Source organism: Vombatus ursinus, unplaced genomic scaffold (genome assembly GCF_900497805.2).
Source record: "Vombatus ursinus unplaced genomic scaffold, bare-nosed wombat genome assembly UNPS02009205.1, whole genome shotgun sequence".
NCBI classification, from domain to species: Eukaryota; Metazoa; Chordata; class Mammalia; order Diprotodontia; family Vombatidae; genus Vombatus; species Vombatus ursinus.
Window position 1 is genome coordinate 14,184,824 of NW_020948983.1, and position 26,258 is coordinate 14,211,081.

The 26,258-nt window shown below is 36.4% G+C and overlaps 1 pseudogene; it reads left to right on the plus strand.

Annotated features, from left to right (window-relative positions):
- Positions 1–5,591: 5,591 nt before the first annotated feature.
- LOC114035766 lies at positions 5,592–5,995 on the plus strand (annotated as a pseudogene).
- Positions 5,996–26,258: the final 20,263 nt, after the last annotated feature.

Sequence of the window (26,258 nt, forward strand, 5' to 3'; positions counted from 1 at the left end):
CCTGCTCCAATGGACCTCCAGGAGAACATTACCTCCATTGTAGTACCACTTCCTTCCATGTTCAGGGTTTAGTGGTAGCTTCTATTGTAATTGAAAAATAATGATTTATGAGTCAGTAGGTTTAATCTAGGAAGCACTGACACTATTAGAGAGTTGTTAAAGGGTATGTAACTGTATCAGGGGACAAGGGAATCAGTCATAAGATTGTAAAATTTGGAGGATTTATAAAGCTCCTGGGGAGCCTCTTTGGAATGTGCAAATTGAAGGGTTTGGAAACTGTATTCCTCTCAGATTGCTGAAAAGCGGTGTGGCTTAGCATTCACAATCAGCTCCTACCTTCAGAAGTCTGTGTGGTAAAAGCATCTATAAAACCACAAACCCACTATTAGGAATAAATCAGAATGATTTATAGGCAGAATTTAAGGTGAATGGTGATTGAAAGTTGTTATTTTCCTTCGTCTGTGGTTCCTGGAACCTGGATTGTTCCATGAGGAAAAAGTAAGTCATAATAGTTATCTCCTCATTACGCTCTTTTCCAGGTCACAGAGGAAAGAAAAGGAAGTGGCTCTCCAGTTGGGCTACTACCTGCCTTTGCCTGGAAGCTACAAAGTTGCCTCAATTATTCTCCAAATGACTGGTCAACTGTTTAATTGTACACATGCTCACACACTTACTTCTCAGAATCATCTGAGGTCTCTAGAATTATGCACGACATCTTTAAGCTTCTCTGTTTTTTTACATGATGGACGTAGCCCAGTGATGCTGATGAAAAACAAGCAAACAAACAAAAAACAACTGTAACATATACTGGCACATGCATACCTTACTGGCTGTTTCCTTCCTATTACACATTATAGAAAACACACTTTTGACACGCCGTGCACAATGTAAATAAGCTATAGAGTAACAAATTAAAAAGCTTTTGTAGCAACCTCTAAGCACTATTTATAGTTTCTCTGGTGTTACCTGGGCTAGCTCTATCTTCAATAATTACAAGGTCCCAAGTGAGAGTCAGGGTAATGTTGACTAACAATAGATTCAGGGGAAAGTGATATTTATTTTGGGGGCCCAAATAACCAAGTAGTATTTTTTTAATCAGGGGCACCCTTTTGTGTTCTGGGTATCACAAGCTTTCACACAGGAAACATGGAAGGGAAATGAATACCATGTGGCCATATTTCTGGCATTCTCTTCTTCCTGAGTAAGTACTTTCATAATCTTGAGTTGTACCTAATGATATATAATTCCTGTTATTTTCTAGTTTTTTAGAGAATTTGTTAGAAAATGACCTCAGGGGAATAGGAAAATCCTTGGGTTGGGGCAGATGGAGAGGAAGAGATAGAGATTGTGTGGGCAAGGAGGTTTATCCATGGTTCCTTATAACATCTCCATGAGGTGGTCGAATAATTCTCTGTCTTACTAATGAGAGAATAGAGGGTCAGAGAGGTGAAAGGAATTGATGAGTGCTATTTCCATTATAAAATGATGCCTTTATTATGTTATGCCTGCTCCCTATTGGAGCAGGAGGCTGGGTTGGGTTCAGGTGTGGGGAATGTTCAGGATAGCAGGTTAGAAGGATATATGACAGAATAATCAACAGGGTTGCAATTAGTTACAAAAACGTCAGGCTAAGCAGAAGAAGAAGAAATCAGAGTCTGAGATAAAAGTTTTCATAGGCTCTAAAAGGGCCCACATTTATTTATTTATCCAAGGGCATTCCCTCCCTCATCAGGAGTTCCATCTCCATGTATGCATAAGTCTTTGGCATTTGTTTGTGAAGGTCAGAAAGTGTCCTCAGGATAAATGGCAAACTTAGCTAGTTTCAGGGTAGTTGATTGCTTGAAGACCTAAGTGCCTGTGGAGTCTAATTCTTCCTGTGGGAGGGAATCTGGGGTTTAAGTAGCAGTCATTTCAACATGAATGGTATAATAAGGATATAAAATATAATGGACAGGTGAGAAAACTTGATGAATACAATGACCTTGGCTAGTGATGAAAGCTCTTATTGCCTATAAAACAGGTCAAGAAAAGTGCAGTGAAAAATCTACCAGGTTTAGAATAAGAAGATATGAGTTGGAACCATGACTTCCAATTATTGTTTGGTGATTTTTGAGGCAGGTCATTTAATCCCTTTGTGCTTCGATTTCCTCATCTATAAATGGGAGGTGGGTAGACTAGAAGATATCTTAGATCCTTTCTGAACCTAAATATTATAATTTTTAAAAGTATTTGAATATCACTTAAGTATTTTCTAGGTGCTAGGGGAGGGATATCAGAAAGTCTGAGATGTTTAAGAGATCATTATTGAATACCTAATCCATACTATATTCCACCTAGACTATTGCATCATGGGTTCCTACAGGATCAGGATGATGTAATTTCTCTTTTTCCTGAGTGACTAGCACAATGCCTTGCATTTAATAGTCACTAAATAACTGTTTCTGAATAAATGAATTGCTCTTTTCACCCAAGAGCTTACAATGAAATTTGGGAGATACATGGACACACATGCACACACACACACACACACACACACACACAGAAATATGATAATATCAAGTGCCATATGTGCTAGTAAGAGATACAGATAAGGGCTAAAGACTCACATTATTGTTCACCTGACTCCCTGGTGGTAGATCCCTATATTAATGGTATCATGTCACATAAGTAAAAAAGAAGCTAAGCCAATCTGTGCATCATTGTCTATATCCTTTCCCCTTCCTATGCTATACTCACTCTCCTCCTTCCCCTATTTCTAAATATTAAAAACATATCCACCTTTCAATGCTTAATTCAAATTCCACTTCTTTCCTGAAGCTTGACCTAATCCCCCTTCATCACCATCCCTCAGCCCCAGGTTAAATATGGATTTTCTACTGCCTCTAAATTCCCATAACACTTCTTTAATACCTTACTAATACATATCCAGTTTATACGTATCTACATGTATGATCTTACCTACCAGATTGTAAATTCTATGAGAATGGAGTCAACTTATTTGTTTCTCATCCCTCTCTTTGTATCCCCATTGCTAAGCATATTGCCAGTTGTATAGTAATGCTTATTGCTTGATTGATTAACACTGCCTTGCACAGCACTCTGTACATAGGAATTCTTTGGTTCCATATTTGGGGGTAACAATTAGGTGTTTTTGGCAAGAGGAAGCATAGTATAATGAATAGAGAGCCAGTCTTAGAAGAAGGCCTGGATTCAAATTCTGTCTCAGGTACTTATTGGTTGTTTGATGCCAGTCAAGCAACTGAATGTCTCAGTGACCCAAGCAACTACTCAGACTAAAACAAAACTTGTAGAACAGTTTATGATCTGCATTGGTTTTCTCAGTGGCAGTTCCCTATACCAAAGAAATCACAGGGTCAAACATTGTCACATCAACATCATCATTATCATCATCACTTATTATCTCTTCTCTCAGATAAAAGCAGCTGTGATCTATCTTAGAGCTATGTTTCATTATTAGTAACTTCCTTTAATAATATATTTGACTTAGTCTAGCATCTATTTCAAATATTCTACCCACAGGCAGGGACTATAGGATCATTTATGAGAGGGTCTTTGCCCTCCCAAGAACACCCAAATTGAATGCACACACTCCAAAGAAGACAAAAACACTTACAAAAAAGATGAACAATGTGAGATATTGTTCCAGTGCTATAAATCAACTCCTTGCTGCCCAGGCTTGTAAATAGCTCAATTCTGAAAGATACCACTTTAACTTAAGAATCATCTCCTCTGTCCAACCAACCAGAAGCAAGACGATGTACAAGATCATCAGAATATATAAATAAATGTAAGCCAATTTTTTGCTATTGTCATTTGTTGTCATGATCATTTTCCTAGGCCTGTGATTACATCTATACAATGATGTAGGGAACTCCCACTTAAAAACATCCTTAGCCAATGCTAATTATCAATCTTCTGTGACTTAAAAGCTTGTAGAATTCTTTGTAATACTTTTGGTTGTGAGATAACCAGAACTACACAACCAATGTGTATAAAAGTTTATATTTGAACTCAGTTCTTCATGACCCTGATATCAGTTCTCTATATACTTTGACATGTTGCCTTGAAGGTGGTGAGGAGGAAGAGGAGAAGAAGAAAGGAAAACAAAGAGGTATGTAGAAAGTGTAGGGCAGACCAAATCTGGTGAAATTTAATATATTTTAATAAGGTTAAAGCATGACGTCTTTGGTCTGGCTTGCAAGGTGTCTCCCTCTGCAACCTGTGAACATCTCCACTGAAACCACATTGAGGCTTTTTGTTCTGCCATTGATGATATTTCATTGAAAATGTATGGATCTAGACCTGATCTCCAAAAGTGAGAAAAGAGAGAGGAAGACAAAGAAATATGAGATGATGAGAAGAAATTGACCAAATAAACACAGACTCTATAAGGTTCCCTAGAACCTAGCATTGTCCCATGCTCCTCTGGGGAATTATGTCAACAAGGAAATCATGGCCCTAGGAAAGTAGGGAACCCTGTAACCAAGGAGATGGCAACAGATAGTGGCATCAGTAGAATAGTAAGAAGTTTCTGGGTGAAGATAAGAAGCTGGAGGAAATGGCAATGGCAATGGCAGAACAAAGGGGTCAATCAGTGATCAGGAGAATAATTGTGGGGTACAAATAATTTTGGTGAGTTCCTAGGTAATACTGAATTTCTAGAACAAACAGATGAGGGGAATAATGAGGTCAAGGAGGAGTCAGAGTCAAGGAGGAGTTAGTGAAAGAGTCAAAACATGAAAGAACCAATATCTCATCAATACTCTAATGTGGCCTTTAACATTCCAAGTAGAAAAGGTGTCAGTATTCCAGTTACAACAAATGATTTCCCCTTGCATGAAATACTCAATGCTGCAGTAATCTTTTAAATCTTGGGAACTATATAGCTCCTTTTCTAGTCTTCTCACACTTCACTCACTTTCATATACTCTGTGATTCAGTGACTCTAGATTTCTTGCTGTTCCTTACACAAGACATTCCATCTCCCTACTTAGTACATTTTCACTGACTTCCCCCTAACACTTCCTACCCCAATGCCTGGAATGTACTTTTTATTTTTTTTTTGAAGCATATTTGATTTAGTTTTTGTTTTTTGTATCTTTCTTTTTTGGACATGGCATATGAGCAAATTTATTTTGCATGATTACGCATTTGTAATGAGTTTTGTTTTTTCTAACCTCCTCAATGGGTGGGGGAGGAGGAGGAAGAGGAGGAAAGAGATAATTCAAGACTAAAAAAAATTGAATTTAAAGGGGAGGGGTTAGGACCCAGTATTTTTTTTAAGGTTTTATTTATTTATTTTTTTGACAGAAAAAGCATTTTTATTTAATTTTTTTATATCTAACCCCATAATTTTATTTTTATTTTTGTTTTAATTAATAAATGTATTTAGAGGTGCTGGCGCTGAAAGGCCCGGAGAGAGCGGGCAGGTGTTTTGTCTCCATCCCCATCTAGAGTCAAGGTGGCCCGGCCAGGCTAGGAGACTCTGGTTCCCCTAGGAGGGCCCCTGGGGCCTTAGCCGCCGTATATTGAGGGGCCGCGGAAGTGGAGCAGAAGAATCAAACCGTCCGGGAGTTCACCTACCGCGGCATGGACCTGGATCAGCTGCTGGACATGTCCTATGAACAGCTCATGCAGTTGTATAGTGCTCGACAGCGGCGGCGACTCAACAGGGGTCTGCGGCACAAACAGCATTCCCTCCTGAAGCGCCTGAGGAAGGCCAAGAAGGAGGCACCTCCCATGGAAAAACCCGAGGTTGTAAAGACACACCTTCGGGACATGATCATTCTGCCAGAGATGGTGGGAAGTATGGTGGGCATCTATAACGGCAAGACCTTCAATGAGGTAGAAATTAAGCCCGACGTGATTGGACACTACTTGGGTGAATTCTCTATCACCTACAAGCCTGTGAAACACACATGGCCAGCTGGGTATTGGAGCCACCCATTCCTCTCGTTTCATCCCTCTCAAGTAACCCGGATCCTAAAATAAAAATTGTCCCAGCCGCTGCAGTGGTGAGCATGAGACCATCTCAATGCTCAGTAACCCGGAGACGCATGGATGAGGCGGGAGACAGCAAGAAGGCAGAATCTCCTGTTTATTGTAAGCTGCGTGTGACCTTTATAGCCCTCAAGGCACCTTGGGATCGCGTGATCAAAGCCCTACAGCCAGTCCTAGCTATCCCACTCCACATGAAAGCCTCAGGTCCAGGGTGTGTCCAGGGCATGCAGGGAGGCACTCAACCAGTCACAGGAGGGCCTAGCCAGTCATGATGGCTGCGTGTCCACAAAGGAGAGGTCAGTTAAGACTTCCTTGCTTTCACGCAACAGACTGTGACCCTCGACTCCCCACAGGGAGGAACCCTAACGTGGCAGAGCACCATTCCCAAACGAATCCCATGAAAAAAAGTAAGAAGCTTCTTAGTGGAAATATATATATATATATTTATTTTTAATTTTCAACATTTACTTCCACAAGATTTTGAGTTCCAAATTTTCACCCCATTACGCCCCCCCCCCCCACCCCAAGATGGCATGCATTCTGAATACCCCTTCCCCTAGTCTGCTTTCCCTGCTATCTCTCCCCCACTTCCCCTTCTATTTTCCTGTAGGGCAGGATAAATTTCCATACCCCATTTCCTGTATTTCTTATTTCCCAGTTGCATGTGAAAACGTTTTTTTAAACATGTGTTTTTAAAACTTTGGGTTCCAAATTTTCTCCCTTCCTCCCTCCCCACCCACCCTCATTGATACAGCTTATACATGTGTAGTCATGCAAAACACTTCCATAGGAGACATGCTGTGAAAAACTAACTCTATTTCCCTTAATCCTATCCTGCCCCCCCATTTATTCTATTCTTTCTTTTGACCGTGTCCCTTCTCAGAAGTATTTGCTTCTGATTACTCCCTTTCCCAATCTGCCCTCCTCTCTATCATCCCCCTACTCTCTTGTACCCTTCCCCTCCTATTTTCCTGTAGGGTAAGACAGATTTCCATACCCAATTGAGTGTGTATGTTATTCCCTCCTTAAGCCAAATCCTACGAGAATAAGATTCACTCATTCCCTCTTTCCTTCCCCTGTTTCTCCTCCACTGTAAGAACTTTTCTGGGTGTTTTTTGTGAAATAATTTACCCCATTCTACCTTTCCCTTTCTCCTTCTCCTAGTATAATCCTCTCTCACCCCTTAATTTTATTTTCCAGATATGACCCCTTCATATTCAACTCACCTTGTGCCCTCTATCTATTTATCTATCTATCTATCTATCTATCTATCTATCTATCTATCTATCTATCTATCTATACATACATACATACATACATACATACATACATACATATAATTTTTTCCCTCCAACTACCCTAATACTGACAAAGGTCTCATGAGCTGCAAATATCATCTTTCCATGCAGGAATGTAAACAGTTCAACCTTAATAAGTCTCTTATGATTTCTCTTTCCTGTTTACCTCTTCATGTTCCAGTTGAGTCTTGTATTTCAAACTGAAATTTTCTATTCAGCTCTGGTCTTTTCATCAAGAATGCTGGAAAGTCCTCTATTTCACTGAATTACCATTCTTTCCCCTGAAGGATTATAATCAGTTTTGCTGGGTAGGTGATTCTTGGTTGTAATCTTATCTCCTTTGCCCTGCAGAATATTATATTCCATGCCCTGTGGTCCCTTAATGTAGAAGCTGCTAAATCTTGTGTTATCCTGATTATGTTTCCACAATTCCACTTGAATTGTTTCTTTCTGGCTGCTTGTAATATTTTCTTCTTGATCTTGTAACTCTGGAATTTGGCTACAATATTCCTAGGAGTTTTCCTTTGGGGATCACTTTCAGGAGGAGATTGGCGGATTCTTTCCATTTCTATTTTGCCCTCTGGTTCTAAAATATCGGGCAGTTTTCCTTGGTAATTTCTTGAAAGATGATGTCTAGGCTCTTTTTTTGTTCATGGCTTTCAGATAGTCCAATAATTTTTAAATTCTCTCTCCTCGATCTATTTTCCAGATCAGGTGTTTTTCCAATGAGATATTTCACATTGTTTTGTAATTTTTCATTCTTCTGGATTTGTTTTAAAGTGTCTTGATTTCTCATAAAGTCACTAGCTTCCAATTGCTCTATTCTAATTTTTAAGGAAGTATTTTCTTCAGTAATCTTTTGGGCTTTCTTTTCCATTTGGCCAATTTTGCTCTTTAGGGCATTCTTCTCTTCATTGGCTTTTTGGACCTCTTTTGCCATTTGGGTTAGGCTATTTTTTAAGGTGTTATTTTCTTCAGTATTTTTTTGGTTCTCCTTTAGCAAGTTGTTAAATTACTTTTCATGATTTTCTTGCATCACTCTCATTTCTCTTCCCAGTTTTTCCTCTACTTCTCTTACTTGCTTCTCAAAATCCCTTTTGAGCTCTTCCAATGCCTGGGACTGATTCATATTTTTCTTGGAGGCTTTGGATGTAGGAGCTTTGACTTTGTTTTCTTCTTCTGGTTGTATGTTTTGATCTTCTTTGTCACCAGAGTAAGATAATATAGTCTGACTCTTTTTGCTCTGCTTGCTCATGATCCCAACCAATTACTTGAGTTTGAAACTCTTTGTTAAGGTAAGAGTCTGTTTCCAATGTGGAGAATGTACTGCTCCCAAGCTTCGCAGGTTTGTACAGCTGTTTTCAGAGATACTTCTAGGGACCTGAAAATTTTCAGTTCTTTCAAGGTGCTAATGATAAGGGGAGAAGTGTTTCCTCTCCACCACCACAACAAACTCTACCACCAGTGCTCCTCCTTGCCCAGGACCGCCCTTCAGAACTGTGACCCAGAACCAAGCACAGGCAAAGCAAGAGATTCCTACATCAGCACTGGCAAAGAGATCCTTGCAATCCCTCTCTGATCAACCACTCGATTCCCCCTCAGTATGTGGGCCAGAAACTCAGGAGGCAGCTGCTGCCCTGGTGGTGGCTGAGACCTAGCTTCTTCTCTCACCACAGTCACAGACTTTTCCCACTGACCTTCTACATTGTCTTTGGCGTGCATGGGTTGAGAAGTCTGGAAACCATGACACCTGCCCATAATTCAGTCCTCTGAGGCCTGCTGCAGGGTTGCTACGGCCTGTGTGCCCACGCCAAACTGCACTCCTCTCCCAGCCCAGTGCGATATGCTTTTCCAATCAGCCATCCAGGTTGTCTTGGGCTGGAAATTTGTTTTCCTCTGTTTTTTCGTGGGTTCTGCTGCTTTAGAATTTGTTTAGCATCATTTTTTATAGGTATTTGGAGGGGTTTGAGGGAGAACTCAAGCAAGTCACTGCTTTCCCTCTGCCATCTTGGCTCTGCCCCTCTGGAATGTACTTTTTAGAAAGTATTTATTCATTTATTTTTTATGTTTTCAAAATTCACTTTTATAATATTTTGAATTCCAAATGTTTTCTCCATCCCACCTCCTCTCTCCCCTCTCCAAAAGTGCAAGCAATCTGATATTAGCTATACATGTAAAATCATATTAAGCATATTTCCAAATTAGTCATGCTATAAAAGAAGAATCAGAACAAATGGAAAAATCAACAAGATAAAAACAACAAAAAAGCGAAAATAATATATTTTGATCTGCATTTGGTCTCCACAGTTCTTTCTCTGGATGTGGGTAATATTTTCCATCATGAGTCCTTTGGAATTGTCTTAGATCATTGCATTACTGTGAAGAGTCAAATCTATCAAAGTTGATCATTACATAATGTGGCTATTACTGTGTACAATGTTTTCCTGGTTCTGCTCACTTCACTCAGCATCCATTCATGTGAGCCTTTCCAGGTTTTTCTGAATTCCTCCTCTTCATCATTTCTTATACCACACTTGCATGCCATTACATTCATATACCACAGCTTGTTTAGTCATTCCCCAATTGATGGGCATCTCCTCAATTTCTAATTCTTTGCCACCACAAAAAGAGCTGCTAGAAATATTTTTTGTGCATGTAGGTCCTTTCGTTTTTTTATGATCTCTTTGAGATACAGACAAAGTATTAGTTTGCTGAATCGAAGGGTATACACAGTTTTATTGCCCTTTTGGCATAGTTCCAAATTGTTCTCCAGAATGTTTGGATCAGTTCACAACTCCACCAACAATGTATTAGTGTTCCAATGTTCCCACATCTTCTTCAACAATTATCATTTTCCTTTTTTGTCATATTAGCCAATCTGATAGGTGTGAGGTAGTACCTCAGAGATGTTTTAATTTGCATTTTTCTAATCAGTTGTGATTTATGTAAGTATAGAAAGCTTTAATTTCTTCATGTGAAAACTATCTGTTCGTATCATTTGACAGTTTATCAACTGGGAATGATTGTATTCTCAAAATTATGACTCAGTTCTCTATATATTTTAGAAATGAGGCCCTTATCAGAAACACTAGCAGTAAAATTGATTCCCAGCTTTTTGTCTCCCTTCAAATCTTGGTTGCTTTGGCTTTGTACAAAATCTTTTTAATTTAATGTAATGAAAATTATCCATTTTGCATTTCATAATGTTTTCTTTTATTTGGTCACAATATTTTTTCTTCTCCATAGATCTGACAGGTAAATTATTCCTTGCTCTCCTAATTTGCTTATAATATCACCCTTTATGACTAAATCATGTATCCATTTTGACCTTCTTTGTATACAATGGGAGATGCTGATCTATATCTAGTTTCTGCCATACTATTTTCCAGTTTTACCAGGAGTTTTTTTCCCCCCAAATAGTGAGTTCATATCTGAGAAGCTGTAGTCTTTGGGTTTATCAAACAGTAGATTACTATAGTCATTTACCATTGTGTCTTGTGTAGCTAACCTATTCCCTTGATCCACCACTGTATTTCTTAGCCAGTACCTAATAGTTTTGGTGATTGTCACTTTATAATATAGTTTTAAGTCTGGTATGGCTAGGCTACTTTTTTTGCATTTTTTTCCATTAATTCCCTTGATATTCTGGGCTTTTTTTTCTTCCATATGGAATTTGTTATTATTTTTCCTACTTTATAAAATAATTTCTTTGGTAGTTTGAATGTTATGGCACTGAATAGATAGATTAATTTAAGTGGAATTGTCATTTTTGTTATATTAGCTTGGCCTACCCATGAGCAACAAATATTTTTTCCAGTTATTTAGATATGACTTTATTTGTGTGAAAAGTGTTTTGTAATTGTGTTCATATGGTTCCTGGGTTTGTCTTGGCAGGTAGACTCCCAAATATTTTATATTATCTACCATTATTTTAAGTAGAATTTCTCTTTCTATCTTTTGCTGCTGGGTTTTGTTAGTAACATATAGAAATGTTCATAAATTATGTAGGTTTATTTTATATCCTACAACTTTGCTAAAGTTGTTAATTGTTTCAAATAGCTTTTTAGTTGATTCTCTAGAATTCTTTAAGCATACCATCACATCATCTGCAGAGAGTGATAGCTTTCTTTTTTCATTGCCTATTCTAATTCCTTCAGTTGATTTTTATTCTCTCATTGCTAAAGCTAACATTTCTAGTACAATATTTAATGATGATGATAATGGACATCCTTGTTTCACCTCTGATCTTATTGGTGATGCTCCTAGTGTATCCTTTTGCATATAATGCTTGCTGATAGTTTTAGAGAGATGCTACTTATAATTTTAAGGAAAACTCCACTGATTCCTGTGTTCTCCAGTGTTTTTAATAGGAATAGATGCTGTATTTTTTTTCATTTTTTTCTGTGTCTATTGAGATTATCATATCATTTCTATTAGATTTGCTATTGATATGGTAAATTATGCTAATAGTTTTCCTAATATTGAAACAGTGCTACATCCCTGGTAAGAATCCCACCTGGTCATAGTGTACTATCCTGGTGATACATTGCTGTAATCTCTTTGCTAATATTTTATTTATAACTTCACCTCAATATTCACTAGGGAAATTAGTCTATAATGTTCTTTTTCCCTTTTGACTTTTCCTGGTTTAGGTATCAGCACCATATTTGTGTCATAAAAAGAAATTGGTAGGACTCCACAGTTTTTTCAAATAGTTACAAAATATTGGATCTTTAAATGAAGAAAAAATATTGTTCTTTAAATGTTTGGTAGAATTCACTTTTAAATCCATTTGGCCATGGTGATTTTTTTTTTCCTTGGAAAGTTAATTGATGGCTTATTCATTTTATTTTTTAAATGTGGTTACTTTTTATTTCCTCTTCTGTTAATCTGTGCAATTTCTATTTTTATAAATATTCATCCAATTTACTTAGATTGTCAGATTTATTGGCATACAGTTGGACAAAATAACTTTTAATTATTGTTTTTATTTTCTCTTCATTGTTGGGAATTCACCCTTTTCATTTTTGATACTGGTAATTTGGTTTTCTTTCTCTTTTTTTAATCAAACTAATTCAAGGTTTATCTATTTTTTTTATAAAAACAACTCTTAGTTTTATTTCTTAGTTATAGTTTTCTTTCCATTCTATTCATCTCTACTTTGAGTTTCAAAATTTCTTGTTATTTGATTGAGGTTTTTTAATTTGTTCCTTTTCTAGAATTTTTAGTTGCATGCCTAATTCATTGATCTCCTCTTTCTCTATTGTTTTCATGTAAGCATTTAGGAATATAAAATTTCTCTTAAGAACTGTTTTGACTGCATCCTATAGGTTTTGGTATGTTGTCTTATTATTGTTATTCTCTTGGAGGAAGTTATTGATTGTTTCTGTTTTGTTGTTTGATCCACTCATTCTTTAAGATTAGATTATTTAGTTTCCAAAGTTCAGTCTATTTTCCCATGGCTTTTCATCACAAATAATTTTTATTGCATCATGATCTGAAAAGAATGCATTTAATATTTCTGCCTTTTTCCCTTGGATTGTGAGGTTTTCATACTGTAGTACATGGTCAATTTTTGTGTAGATGACATGTTTCACTGAGAAAAAGGTATTCCTTTCTACTCCCATTCAGTTTTCTCCAGAGATCTACCTTAGCTAAATTTTCTAAAATTCTATTCATCTCCTTAACTTCTTTCTTTTTTTATTTTGTGATTAGATTTATCTAATATAATTTAGCATTTTATTTTTTTCCTATAGCTCACTTAACTACTCCTCTAAGAATCTGGATGCTATATCACTTGGTGCATGTATGTTTAGTAATGATATTACTTCATTGTCTGTGTTGCTGTTTAGCAGAATGTAGTTTCCTTCCCTATCTCTTTGAATATGATCTATTTTTGTTTTTGCTTTGTCTGAGATCAGGATTGCTACCCCTGCTTTTTTTTTTAACTTCAGCTGAAGCATAATATATTCTATCCCAGCCTTTTACCTTTACCCTATGTGTATTCCTCTGTTTCAAATGTGTTTCTTGTAAACAAAAAAATTGTAGGATTATGCTTTTTAATCCATTCTGCTCTCCATTTCTGTTTTATGGGAGAGTTCATCCATTCACATTTGCAGTCATGATTACTCTCTGTGTCTTTCTCTCCATCCTATTCCCCCTCCCTGGTTTATGTTTTTCTTTTTCCTTTCTCCCTTTCCCTCCTCACTAGTGTTTTCTTTTTGACCATCACCTCCCTATGTCTGTCCTCTCTTCTATTAGCCCCCTTCCTTTTCTTTTCCCTTTACCCTTACTATTTCTTTCCTCCCTTCTATTCCTCTTCCCTTTTCTTTTCACTTTCCCCTCCTACTTCCTATAGATTAAGTTAGATTTTTATACCTGATTATGTTATTCCCTCTTTGAATCAAATCTGGTGAGAATAAGGTTCAAACAATGCTCATCTCCCTCCCTTCTTTCCCTCTACTGTAATGGGTTTTCGTGCCTTTTCATGTAATGTAAGTTACCCTTGCCTGCTTCTTCCTTTCCTTTTCTCCCAGTACAATCCCTTAATTAGATCCACTTAATCCACTTACTTAGCTCCACTTAACCCACTTAATTAGATTTTTTTATCATTACATCTAAGTCAACTTATACCCACCCTTTCTATCTATGTATACCCTTTATAAATAGTGTAATGAAAATATGGCTCTCAAGAGTTATAAGTGTCATCTTCCCTTGTAGGGATATAAACAACTTGCCCTTATTAATTATGTTGTCTCTTTGTTCATTTTCTGATTTGTTTACCATTTCATGACTCTGTTGAGTCTTGTATTTTAAGATCAAATTTTCTGTTTAGTTTTGGAAGTCCCCTATTTCATTGAATATCCATCTCCTCCCCTGAAAGATTAGTCTTAATTTCCTAGGTAGTTGATCTTTGGTTGTAATCCAAGCTTCTTTGCCTTGCTGAATATTGTATTCCACTCTCTATGATATTTTAATATAGAAGCTGCAAGATCTTGTGTAATCCTAACTGTGGTTTCATGATATTTAAATTGTTTCTTACTGACGGCATCTAATACTTTCTCTTTGACCTGGTAATTTTCAAACTTCCATATTCCTTGGCATTTGCAATTTGGGATCTGTTTTGGGAGGTGATCTGTGGATCCTTTCAATGAGTATTTTACCCTCTAGTCCTAGGACATCAAGGCAGTTTTCCTTGATGATTTCTTGAAAGATGCTGTCCAGGCTCTTTTTTTTTTCCATCATGGTTTTCAGGTAGACCAATGATTTTTAAATTGTCTCTCCTGGATCTATTTTCTAGGTTGTTTTACCAATGTGGTATTTTGTGTTTTCATCTTTTTTTTTTATTCTTTTGTTTCTAGTTGACTGATTCTCACACTCTCATAAAGACATTAGCTTCCACTTGCCCAATTCTAATTTTTAATGAATTGTTTTCTTCTATTACATTTTGTACCTCCTTTTCCATTTGGCCCATTTTACTTTTTAAGAAGTTGTTTTCTTCAGTGTACTTTTTTTTTCCATTTGGCCAATTGTATATTTAAGGACTTGTTTTCTCACATTTCACCATTTCCCCTCTACTGTAAAAACTTTTTCTTGTTTGTTTTATGTGAGATAATTTAGCCCATTCTATTTTCCCTTTCTCTCTCTCCCAGTATAATCCTCTCTCACACCTTAATTTTATTTTTCAGATATCACCCCTTCATCTTCAACTCACCCTGTGCCCTCTATCTATTTTTCTATCTATCCATGTATTTTTTTCCCTCCAACTACCCTAATACTTCCAAAGGTGTCATGGGTTACAAGTATCATCTTTCCATGTAGGAATGTAAACAATTCAATTTTAATAATTCCCTTATGATTTCTCTTTCTTGTTTCTTGATTTCCTTGACTTTTCTATTTGAAAGTCAAATTTTCTATTCAGCTCTAGTATTTACATCAAGAATGCTTGAAAGTTTTCTATTTCACTGAATGACTATTTTCTCCCCTGAAGGATTATACTCAGTTTTGCTGGGTAGGTGATTCTTGGTTATAATCCAACTCCTTTCACCTCCAGAATATTATGACCTCCAAGCTCTCTAATCCCTTAATGTAGAAGCTGCTAAATCTTGTGTTATCCTGATAAGAACTTATTTTCTACAGGTAATTTTTGTCCCTCATTTTCCAAACTATTGACTCTCTCTTGCATACCTCTCATTTACTTTCCCAATTCTTCTACCTCTTATTTGATTTTAAAATCCTTCTTGAGCTCTTCCAAGAAGGTTTTTTTGGGCTTGAGACCAGTTCATATTCCCTTTTGAGGTTTCAGATGTTGGTATATTAATGTTTTCCTCTTCTTAATTTCTTGATTTTGCCTGTACCCATAATAAGAATCTATGGTCATTGTACCTTTCTTTTTGCTCATGGTGTTTGCTTATTACCTGACTTAAAAAAAATGAGCTTTCATGCTGGAGAGCAGGGAGCACTGATCTAAGCTTCTTGTGCTTGGCACCCAGGGCCTGGTCACTGGCTTTTTGTCCTGGGGCCTCAGGTTTTGGCAGTTGGAGACTATAGGGTTCTGGAAGCTTACCTCGTGTTGGGCTGGAATCAGCAACACTGAAGCTCTAAGGTTAGGGGTGGGGAATCTGGCCCCTGAAGGATGCCTGCTCACCCAGGCCTTGGACTCCTTTCTTTGGCTCCTGCTCACTCAGGCTTTGCACTCTTTTCTTTGGTTCCTGCTCACTCAAGTCTTGCATAGGGATGTTTTGCTTCTGGAGGATATCTCTCATCCTGGAGCTTCACTTCTTGGAATTGTGCTTCCAAGAGTTTTGCTGAAGCACTAGGAGACTTGGCTCCCAGAGAAAACTGTGGCATATGGTAGTTTTCTGTGACAGTGTCCAACCATTACCCTGCCTGTATTGAGGCACTTGGCAGTCCTGGTGTTGGTGCTTGCCTGCTTCACCACCCTGGGATTCAGGATCTCCCCCTGGTATGTTGAGGTGGGACTTGAGGCTAGCTTGCTGGGACACCTCTCATTCTGTACTGCTTCCATTACCCCAGAGTGAGAGGGGACTTTACCGTTAATCCCCCAAGCTTCCTGGACTACAAGTCTGCTGCACCTTGTCTCTCTGCTGGTTCAGCTGTTCTAGGGTTTTTCCTGGGGCAATATTTTCTGGGCTTTCAGAGGTCAATCAGGGAGGGTGAGACCAACTTACTTCTTACTCCACCATCTTGGTTCCTGGAAGCACAACTCTCTGGCCAATTATGTTTTTAAGGAATCATTTTCTTTTTTTTCTTTTTTAATTAATTTATTTTGATTTATCAATAATCACTTCCATATGCTTTTGAGTTTAAAATTTTTCTTCCCTTTCCTCCCCACCACCCTCCCCAAGATGGCATAAAATCTGATATAGACAATACAATTACATTCCTTTTAAACATATTTTCACATTAGTGATGTTGTAAGTAAAAATTAAAACCAATAGGAGGAACCATCAGAAAGAGGAAACAAAACTCAATAGGAGAGAAAAAAATAGCAATTCAACTTCCATAGTTCTTTCTTTGGATATGGATAGCATTTTCCATCATGAGGCCTCTGGAGATGTCTTAGATCCTTGTATTGCTGAGAAGAGTTAAGTTTATCAATATTAGTCATCACACAACATGGCTGTTACTGTGTACAACATTCTCTTCATTCTGCTCATTTCATTCAGCAACAGACCATACAAGTCTTTCCAGGTTTTTGAGAAGTCAGCCTGTTTCATCATTTCTTATAGCACAACAATATTCCATTACATTTATATACCACAACTTGCTCAGCTATTACCCAATTTATGGGCATCCTCTCAATTTCCAATTCTTTGCCACCACAAAAAGGGCTGTTATGAATATTTTTGTACATGTGGGTCCTTTTCTCTTTTGTATGATCTCTTTGGGATATAGCCCAAAAAGTGCTATTGTTGGGTCAAAAGGGTATCCACATTTTTATAGCTCTTTGGGCATAGTTCCAAATTGCTCTTTAAAATAGTTGGATAATTTCACAACTCCACCAACAATGCATTAGTGTTTGAATTTTCCCACATCTTCTCCAACATTTATCATTTTCCTATTTTGTCATGTTGGCCAATCTGATAGGTGTGATGTGGTACCTCAGAGTTGATTTGATTTGCATTTCTCTAATCAATAGTGATTTAGAGTATTTTTTCATATTACTATAGATGGCTTTAATTTCTTCATCTGAGAACTGTCTGTTCATATCCTTTGACCATTTATCAATTGGGGAATAGATTGTGTTCTTATAAATTTGACTTAATTCTCTATATATTTTAGAAATGAGGCCCTTATCAGAGACATTGGTTGTAAAAATTCTTTTACATTCTTTTATATGACTACTGATAGTATAGAAGAAAGTTTGTTGGAATTAGAAGTTTGAATCATGCCTCTGTCAACATATTAGCCCTGTGACTCTGAGTGAGTCAATTAATTTCTCTAAATTTTAATTTCTTTTAGTGTTGAATTGGGATGATAAAATGCACAATTCATATTTTAAAAGATCACTGTGAAGAAATTGTTTATTAAGCTCTAAAGGCCATTATAGATAACTTATTATGAAATGTTTACCTATGGGTAACTGCTACATTCCCAGTGTCTCAGTTTCCCTGGTTCCTCCACCCTGTCCTTGGGTTGGATGGTGCACAACAAGTATTTATACTGGGGTGGGGTGGTGGGAGAACAACACAGGGAGTCAGATGTCTTCATTAAATCTCAGGTCTACAACCATCTATGATCTTTGTGAAATTACTTTTTACTTGAGTTTTCTAAACTGTAAAATAACCAACATTTTCCTAGACGATCTCACAGGTTCCATCCCATTTGAAAGATATGCCATTCTATCATGCTATAAGAGAATGAAATGAATATTTGATAATTTGGTCACTCAGAAGAAAATACTTTTCATACTTTTACTTCTTTCAATCTTTGTGGTCTTCATTTTTACCTGTTCAATAATGCTTCCTCTGAAGTCCTTAGGTTTCCATTTTTGTGATTGTTTACCAACTATAAACAATGATTTAATGATTTAGTATTTGTAGTCTTTTACTACAATGTTCATGTGGAAAGACACACATGCATTAATATTCCCTCTAGCTGACCACCTTTTTGCCATCTCCATAGGCTTAGAAAAGAACTGGGGTGTTTAATGCCATTTGTATTCTCCCACACTTCAATCTCCATCAGAGAATCCCAGTGGATTCCATATGTATGGAAATTTTCAAAGATGTAAGTGTTTTGCCATCTACTTAAACTTCTTACTGCAGTAGGTATCCAGATCTATGCACTCATCTCTAAGAAGGATGAGGAAAGAGGCCAATAAGGTTGACATGCACACAGCTCATTTACTAAATGAATAATATTGATATAGACTATATTGCATCCATATACCTCCATTTCTAGTTTTAAAATGTCTCACCAATATTAATGTAATCAGAATGTCCATTTATTCCAATTGTACTATGCAGAGCAGAAGAAACAATTGAACTCCTTTTTTTGTACATGTTAAAATCTTTCACATTTTATATTCTCTGTGATTCTGTATATATTTTAAATGCTAAAGGATTAGGGAAGCTTTAAAAAAATATTGTTAAGTGCTGACCTGAATAGATAAATAAAAGTGTTAATCCTGCAGAGGAAAGATTGAATTAGAAATGAGATAATTAGGAGTGAAGACATAATAGAAGGAGTGTATAGACAAGGACAGAAAATTTCAGTTCATCAACTGGAATAGTATTAATAAGCTGGCCATATTATCTCATTGATCAACTCTGCAAAAATGAATTGTGTATTTCTAGATGGAAATGTTGGAAAGTATATTAATACATGGCTTAAAGACTTAAACAGAATTGCATTTGTCCTTCCTTGTTACTGTTACACCTGCAACATAACAGGGCTTGTGACAAGTGAAGCATGAGAGTGGAAACCTCATTTTAAGATAGGTTGATAAATGTTATGGTTTTAAAATGACCCCCATGTCTATATTATTATTTTCTTAGCTTTTTACATCCATGATCTAGATATTTTCTAGCACTTCTCATATTAGTCTTATCCTATAGCTCAGGAAGCACAGAGCTTCATTTTATAAAGCCCATGCTTAAGTTGCACCACAGAACAGACCATTCATCCTTTGAAGGAATATGTGAACTAATATCTCTTCCATGACAGCATTCATTTTACATGAAGCTCGGGGAACAGAACTTGGGACCTGTGATTTATTTATTATGGGTGTTATATTTAAGAAGCTATCCCTCACAAAGTCTTCAGAAAATACCATTTTTGTGATTAGCCTATCTAAGAAAAACGGAGTTCCAAAGAAGGGACTGCCGTTCCCCTCTTTTCAAACCCCTGCCAACTAAAATCAGTACCAAGGACAGCTACCCCCATTCTCTCCACACAATAATGGTGCTGAATTATTCTTACAAATTAAATGGCCTTCCAGAGGACCACCAAAAGGAATTCATTTCCCCAAACGCCTAAATTTCTCCCAGGGGATGCATAGCTGTTCTGTCTTTTCAGTTATTTGATCTGAGCTGTGCTATGACTGATCCAAAAATACCCTTAAAAAAGGAAAATAAATAAATAGATAAATCTACCTCATGTGGCCAGTTCAATAGTGTTGTATGAACATAACATCCAGCTGGGTAAGTCCCATTGTACTCTTCCCTGTGTGGTTACTTTTATGAAATGGAAATACAGATATTATCAAACCCCAGCTTCTCTCTCCATTTTACAGTGATAAACTGAGAAAAAGTCAATATCTGTGAAGTATTTTGAGATCCTCAGATGAAAGGAGCTGTAGAACTGAAAGCCTTATTATTGTTGCTTAAAAAGACACATAGATATGTGGTGTAATTCAGGGCCCTGGAGACTTCCCATAATCCCCTCAGCAATCTGCAATAGCATCAAGTACCACCAAAAAAAGAGACCTTTATCTCCCTCTATCCCAAACATTCCTCTATCTGTATATTCTCTGGGTACAGAATGTAACATCTAGCATAACATTTGCACATTGGATAATATGAAAGTTTTATTCTTATAGACATCAATAAATTCCCCAATTTACTATACACTCCAAAAATTATTGTTTTTGCAGATTTGATACATTTAATATTATCCAGTCAACATGTACTAAGAAATGAAATTAAAGGTAATTTCAACTAACAGGTACAGATATTTACTTTTTTTACATGGTTTGTCTCTGTAACTCTATTAAAGAATAGCATTAAAGAGCAGTTCAAGCCCCATAAGTGCTCCTCCTTTCCTGGCAGATATGGGTGATTTTCGTAATTGTTGGAGCAATCCTATATTTTTGTGCAGCAGTTCAGAGCCATAATGAGTAACCACAGACCAAATGGATGAAAGTTGCTCTCATTAACCATTCATTGCATTTCTCTTAATTCCTGTTTTGCTTCTCTTTCAGTATTTCAGTCCAAAGAAGATATTAATATTCCTGGTGGCCAAATACTTATCACTGGCTCTTATGTACTATAGTTTATCACAGAGATAAAGGTAGTTTAATATAATTTTTCTGTTTAATATAATAAAAGAGATGTCTATTGAAAACATACTTCTAAAACTACATGGTTCACGTTCTACCCAGATGTCCTGCACAGATCATATTTCTAGCTTATTGCTAACAGCAAAAGGGCAACTTGCTGGATTTTATTTCACATTATGATGAAACAAGCATAAAAAGGTTGGAGAGTGACAAAAGGTGGTTCTGTAATGAATTTTATTATTCTACCAAATCTTTTTTTTATTGTTTTTTATTTGCTTATACTCAAGGAAGTAGAAATAAGTAAATGTATAATACTGAGATTGCTTCTGAGACAGACATGTTTTAGCAAACTCTACCATTGGCCAAGAAACTTCAGGTTCTTGTTAGTTATGTTTCATGATGTTCATGATTAAAAGAAATGTATTTCAATGGGAAGTGCCTAAAAAAACTCCAATTTTTTCATCCTGGAAAATGTTGGAGGGAGACAAATGGTTGCAGTAACTATTTGCAATTCAAATATTATCACTCTCTCCTCTTGTGTAGCATCCCCTGAGCTCTCACTTAATGAGTATGTTTATAAGGCTATAGATACAATTCCCTTGGAATGTGAAGGTTGTTTTTTTAAATCCCAGAGATGTTTCAGATTAAATTTTTAAACAATATTTTGTGTATTAGCATAAATGCATGTAGGTATTTGTACTCTCTTGTAATTCTAGTTGCTAGGATGTTATGTGTGTAAAAATATAATAAAGTATTATCTCTCCCTATTCCTTCTTTCATATAGCAAGCTAGAATTGCACTTAAATAATAGTGTCCAGAGGAGAAATCAGCACTTGTATAATTATGCCTAATTCCTAAAATTGTCATTGCGGTGCAATAAAATTACATCAAACTCATGGGTAAAAGAGCTGAGGTGGAGTCTTAGCTCAGTCATATAGTAGCTTTGTAATGTTGGACATATCCCTTTATTTCCATGAGTTGTACTTTTCTAATTTATAAAATGGAAAAATAATTATACCACCTATGGTGGATGGCATTAAAAAAAAGAGTTCTGAAGAATGTTATACCAGTATGAGTTATGATTATCATCATGGTCATCATAATCATCATTGTTATTGTACATATTAATAAATAACATTTATTAAGCAAAAAGTCTCAAATATGCCAAAGTAAGGTCCAGAAAGCCACCATTTCTAATCAATTGGACAATTAGTTAGAAAGCTCAATCTTTAAACCTGGTTATATAGAGAGAAATGAATGGTAGTTACTCCAAGGAGCCTTGCAAAATGTCTTAAGAACTCTAAAAAACACACTCAGGGAGTTCTGGAACTCAATGAAGGATATATATATATATATATATATATATATATATATTTCAAATGAGATAATGTTAGTTAAGTGCTCAGCCCAGTGTCCAGCACATAGCAAACACTTTACAAATGCTTATTCCCTTCTCTTCCTCCATCTATTCTCAGAAATCAGTCAGATTTCTTAGAAGATTGCAAGTTGATGCAAACAGTGCAAAGGAAATTTTGGGAAAAAAAACATCATTTTAGATGATATAAGTAAGAGTAATATATTAATAAATATATTACTAACTAAATTGTGTCTAAAAAAGAAGACACATTAGGTCCTGTGAACTTGGGCAAATTACCTTCTTTGGGCCTCTATTTCCATATCTAGAATTTTTTAAATATGTGGAACTGCTTTTTCTGTTGACACTTTTTGGTTTTTATGAGAAATGCACTTTTTATTGTTGTTATTCTTCCCCTACACTATTATTTTCTACAGAAATACAACTTGGGAGCCACAGCATCAGCTAAGGTATTTGGTATACACTCGTTAGACAGCAGCCTATCAGTACCATCCTTCTTTCAAATCAGTATTAGTATTGTGCAACAATCCATATGGTCTTGCACTGTTTTGGTGAAGGCAGGAAATGAAACATTGAAATGTGTAAGCAGAGAAGGGGGAATCAGGGTCCATACCAATGATATACAAGGGCATTCAGCTCATATCTGTCTCTGACATCTCAAAGACAGAGTTAATTTCAAACCATCTATCATGTCTTCCTTCCCCCACAATCTCAGGAATGAACAGATCCAGTAACAGCCAGAGCAACATGAACATCTGCAAATGACAAGTTCTCTTACATGTGCGACTTCTCCTGCAAGGCTCTATAGTCCTTTACATGAGGGGCGTCATAAAATGCCATCCTTGATAAGTAGGTCCTTGTCAAAGCTGCTGAAGGGATCACAATGACTGTCACAGACAACTGTTCACTCAGCTTCTGCCACCTTGAAATGAGTAGCTTTATAAATAGCCCCCACTTTGGAAACACATGCTCAATCTTGTCTGTATAATACCCTTGGGAAGGAGAAAGTCACATGTAATAACATTTTAAAAGTGAAAGAAATATCTGTCTTTTCGTGATAGCTTTGAATTCATGACTGAATTGCCCTCATTTCCAAATAGGATCTAATGTGTGCAACCCTCCCAACAGAAATCAATTTGAGCCACAAGATCCAGGAAGGGTTCAAATGCCTGAGAGGGGCATGTGATTTGAGTAGGGTGTTTTGCAGAAACTTCACTTGAGTAAACAGAATTGCAATGGATGGCAAGTCTTGAAGATTTTCCAGACTGGTTTGAATTGGGCACTGGATAAATAAATAATGAAGGGACATGTCTGAGCCCTGTCTCAATCATGGTTCATAACCTGTAATGCATAGCGTACCTGGAGATTCAGCCATTCACACAATAACCTCTCCTGGCACTAACATACTGAAAACCAAATTCTGTCCAGCATGTAATCAGGTCTTTCAGTATCAGAAGTGCATATCTGATAACTCTCTGGTGTCTTTCTTCAAGAACTTCCACTCTTGCTCTTTCTATTTTTTCTTTTGTTTTCCATCATCTTTTGATTAGTATAGAGAGCTAGCTCACTTTTCAATAAAAAGCGAAGAACCAATCAGCAACAATGTGGGAGGAAAGTGACTTTCAAACCACATAGACAATGTAGCTGCCTCTCTAGGTTCCCAGAGATATTAACTTCCATTAGCGAAAAAACAAACTGGACTTTGTTTGTAGTCAGTGCACCAAAAACAACACCTGCATGATTGAATTCAAAATATACAAACATATTCCAAATATATACATATATGTATACATACATATATACACTCACACACACACACAAACACATACATAGTTTCATAGAATCTCAGAACTGAAAGGGACCTCATAGATCCAATCTAACTCAAACTTAAACAAGAATCTACCACCTCCCTGACACATGGCCATTTGGTTTTTAGTAGTAATCAGCTCATATTTATATATCATTTTAAGTTTTCTAATACATTATACACATTATATAATAAATTATTTCATATAATAATCACAATTATCCACATTTTAAAGATAGAGAAACTAGGATTGAGAGATATTGAAATGCCTTCCCCAGGCCATATACCTAGTATCAGAGGTGGGCTTCAAACTACCCACTGCTTGCATGCCCTTCAGATACTTGAAGATAGCTGTCATAATACCCTATCAGTCTTCTCTTTTCCAGACCAAATATCTTCTGTTATTTTAACTTATTCCCATATGATATGATATAACATTTTTATTACAATGTGGCACCCAGAACTGAACGAAGTACTCTTGATGTAGTCTGGCCAGGGAAGAGTTCACATGGACTGCACATACAGGCCTAAGACCTAGTTCAAAATCAGGAGAAAGAATTTCAGATTTTGAAGGAATAAATAGGATTAGATATTAGATATTGAGCTATTCTTTAAAGATATCTAACAGGAAGGACCCAACTACCTTGGGGTGAAGCCTTATGCCACTTTCAGAAAACTATGAGGAAGTTTTTCCTTGCATCAAGGCTAATGCGCCTCTTCACACCTTCTACTGATTGCTACTTCTTCTGCTTTGTAGGGCCAAGAAGAAGAAAAAGAAAAAAATTTTCTCTTTATTTTGACAGGCCTCCAGATCTGTAAAAACAGTCTTGCTCATGTTTGTATGCACATGTATACACACATACACACATATTATTTTTTTCTAGTTGAAATAGTCCCAATTATTCCAACCAATTTTATGTGCCATGAACTCAATAACCTTCATCATCTTGGTCATCCTCCTTTGAACACTCTCTAGCTTACTAGTTAATCACTTTTCAAAGTATTCCAACTCTAATGTTGAGCAAGTAGTTTCACCTTTGGCCATCATGAAACCTGAATAAACATTTGAAATATGAAATTATTATAAAAATGTGAAAACTGATGAGAAGGGAGTTTGGTTTCTCAGTGTGTGATTTTAGGAGTTTCTTCTCTGTCAGTTCCAATGGAAAAAAGTAGGAAGTTAAATGACATAAATGACAAATAGTGTCATTTGTCACACTGCCATACACTTGGAAATTGAGTTTAATTAACTAAGAAGAACTGAATTGTAAGAAAATAAGACATTGCCTCTTTAGATTTAAAACCCAGCATTAAAATAAAGGGGAAAAGTGCTATGTGATGTGAACAGTCATTACTAGCAGTGAAATTATCTATCAGACAGTAATTAGGATGCAGTGTAGTGATGTTTCCCCATCAATACAATATAATATGGCCTTTCATAGTAATTCTTTTTTTTTTATCCTAGAGTATGCTATCAGTTGCTCTTGAAGATGAAGTGATTATAACTAAGAATCTTCTCTTGGAAGCACTAGACTCTGAACATTCACAGTACTGCTGTTTTTACTGGCTCTGCAACTGACTCACTATGTGACTTTAAGCAAATTACTTCTTTATATTAATAGCAACAACATTTATATAGTACTTGCTATGTGCCAAGGACTACACTAAGTACTCTTCAATTATGATCCATTTTGATCTTCAAAATAAAAATAGCATGTAGGTGCTATTATTACCTAATTTTGCAGATGAAGAAACTGAGACAAAGAGAGGTTAAATACATTGTCATGCAGTGTCAAAGACCAGATTTTTAATTTATCTTTCAAATAAATTATTAATTTGTTTTTAGCAGCCTTTTCTTTTTTAAATTTTGAGTTGCAAATTCACTCCCATACCTTCCCTCAGACACTAAGAAGATAAGTAAAATGATATCAGGTATACTTGTGAAATCATATAAAATGTATTTCAATATTAACCATATCATAAAAAAGCCAAAAAAGTGAGAAAACTATATTTCAATTTGCACAGAGTTAATCAGTTCTCTCTAGAGAGGTGGATAGGCCTTTTTCATCATGAGTCCTTCTAAATTGTCTTGGATAATTGCATCAATTAGAGTAGTGAAATCTTTCATAGTAGAATATCATTACAACATTGCTAGTACTGAGCACAATGATATCCCGGTTTTTCTCCCTTCATTTTATATCAATTTATTTACATTTTGCCATGGTTTATTAT